General features: G+C 35.1%; 1 long non-coding RNA gene across 1 annotated transcript; it reads right to left on the reverse strand.

The window, feature by feature from the left end:
- Positions 1-3,482: 3,482 nt before the first annotated feature.
- LOC124630371 lies at positions 3,483-5,529 on the reverse strand. The gene is made up of 3 exons (XR_006984416.1): positions 5,471-5,529; positions 4,650-4,825; positions 3,483-4,227 (listed from the first exon to the last, which is right to left on the reverse strand). It is a non-coding gene; the product is annotated as an uncharacterized LOC124630371 (long non-coding RNA).
- Positions 5,530-6,000: the final 471 nt, after the last annotated feature.

The following is a 6,000-nucleotide window of genomic DNA, read 5'->3' on the forward strand; positions in this document are numbered from 1 at the left end:
GTCACAACGCACACAGCACAGTACCAGCTTGCACTGCACTTTGTCGGCGTAATTGATTTACATGTTGATACAGCTAGTCACACCAGTCGGTCAAGACGAACCTATAAGGGTACCTAGTTGACTATGGAACCCTGACCTGACTATCGTACAAAAAGGGAAAGCAGGATTGAATCGAATAGTCGATAATTTTCATAAAAGCTTATCTTATAAGTCTGGTACTTATCACCAACATATTTCACATTTCACGTAACACATAAGTCTAATTCATAGTACATAATATTATGTATAACTAATAACTTCATAACTGGCAGCAATAACTATAATTTCATCTGTGCTAAGCAACTTGTCTTAAAAAATTGAAATAAAAATCGTTCATCTATTTCAAAATGGGTATGGTTTAAGCTGTCACCAATTTAATTCATTTTGTGTTTCTTAAATAATAGGGTTTGCCCTCAAAATAGTAGATTTGTCACCAAAATGCATCACCAAACAATATAAAATCAATTCCACAATAAATTACCGAAAATCATAGAGATATGGGATCAGGTACCAAATAAATGGTTTTGTGTGTATTATTATAGGTTTGTCCTAATAGTATTTAAGCAAACTAATTTAAAGAGATCACCAATAAATCATATATTATATCACTAGAAAATTTCATGAAGGTCTAAAAATGTAGGGTGGTCGTCATCATCCTTTCAACCAAAAGAGTCTACTACTTAACTGGCCATGTGCCTCTCCCAAGGGTCTTAATTTCCACAGGTAGTATAAATATATTTGAATTAAATTTCTAGCTGAATAGTAAATAAAACACTTAATTAAAGTCAAAATAATCCATATTTATTGTGAAAATAACAATCACTGAATAATCAGCGCTGGTTTGGATTTTGAAGGGCGCCCCCTTTTTCTTTTCTGGCCGATAAGTAAATTAAAATTAAACTGATGTATTAAATTGGTAACGAATACATTATTTTAATAACTGAACGAAATAAAATGTAACTACTGTATTGGTGACAAAATAACAAATAAAAAGGAGTCGCAGTCAGGGATCGATTAATCGATTTATTTGGTGACAGACCTACCATTTTGAGCACCAAGCTATTATTTAAGTAATAAAACTATTATTATAAGAACGAAATTTATATTCATGTGATGCACTACAATTTTATTGGTAATCCATCTTATATTTTACACATTATATTAACAATAATTTGGTAATTCATACCTGGGAACACTCTTTGTTTATCTGAGGACGAAAATATTTCGTGGCGATAGATCTATTTATTAGGTGATACAACTTGATGACAAATATAAATTTTGGTGACAAAAAATATAGTTCCCTTTCAAAATCACGTATCGTACAAACAATGCGCCCGCTCCCTCACCGGTGTCGCAGTGATTTTTTTCCAATTTCGTCTCGTCGACGTGTCGGGAAAAATCCTCTTTTGATTTATATTTTAATTCACAGGCTCATTTCAATTTATTGCGAGCCGATAGCTTCTCGTACATTTGTACCTGTCTAATGTTATATACATGCTAATGTTGTACACTGATGTACTTAAGTGGAGCTCAAAGGAATTCTAAATTGGTTTTGTTTTGCTACGTTTTCATATCTAGGTAGTACGAACTTTCAAATGGAACATGTTGGAGAGAACAGCAAACAAATGCAGTTTCGATGATTTGATATTATTTAGTTAGGTAATTATTGTTTGGAGACATTTAGCTCTATAATGAGGTTGGAATCACGATTTGCGTCAAATAATATGGACATTACTTTAAATTAGACATAATTATTAATTTTCGACGCGTCCATGAATTTAATAAGTAAGTAGAGACTTGATAACTATTGCAAGTAATGAAGTAACTCTAAATGGACATGAAACACTTAACTTACCGTACTATGAAAAAACACCTTCAGTAAAAGCCTTTCGAACAAGGCAACACAAATGATTGCCACGTAGAGTTTGCCACCGTCACAACGGGGCACTAATATCGTCGCTAAGTGCTGGCCGGCTTTGATCCCGCGATATTGACTCCCCTGCATCTCATTGACACTAAACACACGGGACGAGTTTTCCTTATCACAACAGTTTTTTTTTTTTTCACAGGAAAAAAGATTGCAATATTTCGTAGTTTCTAATAAAAGTTAATCATATTGTTTTCGCAGTGAAAAAACTTTTATTTTTAGCATCTGCAAACTGAGCTAATACGCCCGTATAACTGCAAAAATATGAACATAACTTGTTTTGTTTGGAGTGAGATAATTCAATGAAACAGTCGTTTGTTTCTAGTGTAATGGCTATAGTTCCAATGATAGGTTAGGAGTAGGACCTTTCCCTATCTCATTCAGTTAACAAAATCAATGCAATTACTACAATATTTCGAATTTTGTAAATCAACAGTAACATCAAAGACATGACTTTGGCTATTCGGTAAGTAAGCTATAAGAACTGCTTTGAACTTGAGATAATTTATTTCACTTAGCAAAATTAGTACAAAAAACAAAGAAAGACTGAAAAGTGTAATTTATTTTTATTGGCTCATCAACAATTGTTAACACTAAATAACAAGTACTATAAAACCTGGCCAAAAATGAGTGTCATGTCACAATTCTTAACAGGAAATCACCACAAGCACAATACTTTTAAGCTCACTTAAATGTACAAAGAAATGCTAACTAATAACGGAGTCAACAAATCGCCTAGTGTAGTACCGCGTTGGGAGGTCCTCGAATCACCCCCGATGTCCCTAGAAAATATTTAAATGAAGATCATCTGTTACTTGCGAAGCTTTTTGCTAACGCCATCCTGTCCCCTTTCGTAATGTTGTTGTAAAATAAAGTATTTCTACTTATTTTACGCTATAAAGTCCCTGTAATGTCTTTGGGTTTAGGTGAAGTTTTGTATAATGATGTTCACGTACTTCTACTATTATTGTTTTGAAGATGTTAAAGGAGTGTGCGTAAACTGTTATGTAGAAAAATATTTTCTTACTCCTAAAATTGGTCGGGTTTTACAGTGATGCTGACTTTCGGCGCCGACATCTACGCGCTTAGTTTGTCTGAGCACCGCCTGCACTGATATTAAGCTACCCGCCATTCAAAAACGCTTCACAGAGTTTCAAATACTTTCAGCCGTCGGCGCAGATTATAATAATCAGCGCGCAGTCAAAATGAGAATGAAAGCCTGAATGTTTTCCGAATGTGATTAATTTTGTGTGTTTTAGACGTGGATCCACGCGAGACACAATTAATTTTCTATTGTACTCTAATTAGCGGCATTCAAGAGGTTAAATTAATTGAAAGAGAAAAACTAGAGGTATCTTTCTTTTCAGAATAGTGTGCTGTCAATGTACCAATGCGAATAAAGTCCAAAATAGAAAATATTTTGTGACATATTCTAGCTATGTTTCATGATGTGTGCTTGTAGGTAAGTTTAAGTATACTCGGTTACAGGGATAAAGGAATAAAAATTAAAATCATGTTCATGCAACTTTAAATTTTATTGACAACATGTGTGAGTATTCCATAACCAGTTTTTAGAAATCTGCAACTTGACAATCCTCTCTCTATTTATTGAAATCAGAGTTTTAATAAAATTGTATCCAATACCAGCGACACGAAAATCAATCCCTTGTCACAATCATGTTACTTTATATTTGGTAATTTTTGGTAACAACACACGTCCTAGCCATTTATTTATTCCATTGACAAAGTTTTTCGAAAGGTGATTAATTTTAAAACAAAAATGTGATGTATTTTAAAACAAAAACAAAAAAGGAACGTTGTACATACATAACTTACTTCTAAATTACTTGTTGGATATGTCGTTTTTCTACGTCTGATTTCAACTTTGAAACTTAAATCTGGGAATAAAGGAACATGACATAATTTACTACTAAATTAATTGTTGGATATGTCGTTTTTCTAGCTGTGACAATACATTTGAAACTTAAATCTAATTCGTTCTGAAAATAACACTCTGAATAAAAAAGAAACAAAACTTAACTACTACTAAACTGTCTTGCTGACTACTTAAAGGAAACTGCTTAATTCTAACTTACGTCTATTTACATACGGTATATAAGTAATAAAACTTCCACGTTGATATTTGTTTCGCAACGGAAAAGTGTTAATTTTGTGACGTGTCTTGAATCAATCACAGGAGCGGAAGAAATTGTGTACTGATGTTTGTAACCATGACTAATGCATTAGTTAACGGAAATAATCTGAAACAAAGAAAATCCATGTCAATAAACGTATAGAAGAAATTGGGCGCTGATTTGGACTATGAAACTGGCCTTGAAAAATTAAGTATTTAAAGTCTTCCCATGTTTGTCCTTATCCTATCTGAATCATATTAGCAAGGAACAAGGAATAATATCTCCTATCTGACTGCAACATAAGACTTGCTTCAAATCATAGATTTAGGATCCCACAACGCTTGATCGTGTTAACGAGACCAAAACGCAGCCACGTTACGAGCCCCCGTACACATCACGCGAATGAAAGCAACAAAATTTAAATTTCCAAAAAACACTGATCAAATCAAAATCAAGGAACACCGCTTTATACCGACATTTAGTTTAAGAAAGCACGATATAAGTATTATTCTACATCTACACTTCCAACAAAATAAAATCATACTCACAGAAAAAGTATCTTGAGTTAGGCGCGTTCCGCTGCTTGAAGCTCGCGCCGAGCTCCGGCAGCCGCGCTGGCCAGGCGGTGCGGGCGGGCGACGTCGACCGACGTCGGCGACCGCGGCATTGGACGCGCTGTGCCCTGCCGCCGTTGCCACGACCAGGTCCATACCAAGGCTCCTGGCTGCCGACGTAATCATGATTAACTTCTTGTATAGGTACCGCTAATTATAGAACAATAGAAAATCAATTGCGTCTCGCGTGGATCCGCGCACATGCATACATGGGGACAAAAAAGAGGTAGTTCATCATGATTAAATACGGAAGGCTACGGGGAGGCATATGCCTAGCATAGGCTAAATCAAATTAAAGGTACAAGTAAATTACGTTAAATACCTATAGGGAAAAATTCTATATCTAACAAGATAGATGAACTGAATAGTTCATTAAATAATGACGTGTCTAAATTAGGGGCATCTAAAAAGTCGTGGCAGTACGTAGTTAAGTAAGAGTCCTGCCAGAATGAGTGCGCAAGTCATTCTAACTACATCTTGACGTTTAAGGGAACCTGTCGAGGAAACCTGGACTATAAAGTGGTGACCGTGTTGAGCAAACGTGGTGATAATCGCTCTCTCCTTGTCAGCGTGAGGCCCGATGATGATCACGGTAAACTATTTGCTACAAAATTGTGTCGGTTAACTAAAGTGAGCACGTGGTCAAGCCACCACGTGGTTCGACTAAGCTTCAATTTAGACAAAAAGGGCTTGCTTTAAAAGACCTAAAAGACATAAACTAGGAAATCAATGAATGAATATGTTTGGAAACTTACCATACCGCTACAGGTCACAGAATGCAGGCACCCTGGCTCACTGAAAAATAATAAAACACGTGTTAATACTATACAAAATTGTAAAAAAAAAAATTCAACGTCGGTCGGTGCTACAAAATTAATGAAGAAAATTAGTCGGTCACGTGGTCAAAATTTTTGCAAAAATCTCCCGACTAAATGAACATTAGTGTAGATAAATACCTAAAATATGAAGGGAAAACCAGTGATAAGATGACACTTATCACCAACATAAACCACTGGTTATCTCAAACCACCATGTGGTGACTCGCTCCATAAAATGGCGTCCACCAAATGAAAAACTGAATTTAATAAATAATCCTAGCGGCAAATAGAAAAGACACCAAATAACAATATAGAAAAAGAATATAGAAAAATCATGAAAAAGAAAAGATTTGAAAAAAGTATTAAAAAATGAAATATAAATAATTAAAAGCAATTACTCACGTCCCGCTGCGACACCCAAATGCAAAGAGTGCATGCGCGTGCGCCCATTTATAGCCTCATTATTG

Source organism: Helicoverpa zea, chromosome 5 (assembly GCF_022581195.2).
Source record: "Helicoverpa zea isolate HzStark_Cry1AcR chromosome 5, ilHelZeax1.1, whole genome shotgun sequence".
NCBI classification, from domain to species: Eukaryota; Metazoa; Arthropoda; class Insecta; order Lepidoptera; family Noctuidae; genus Helicoverpa; species Helicoverpa zea.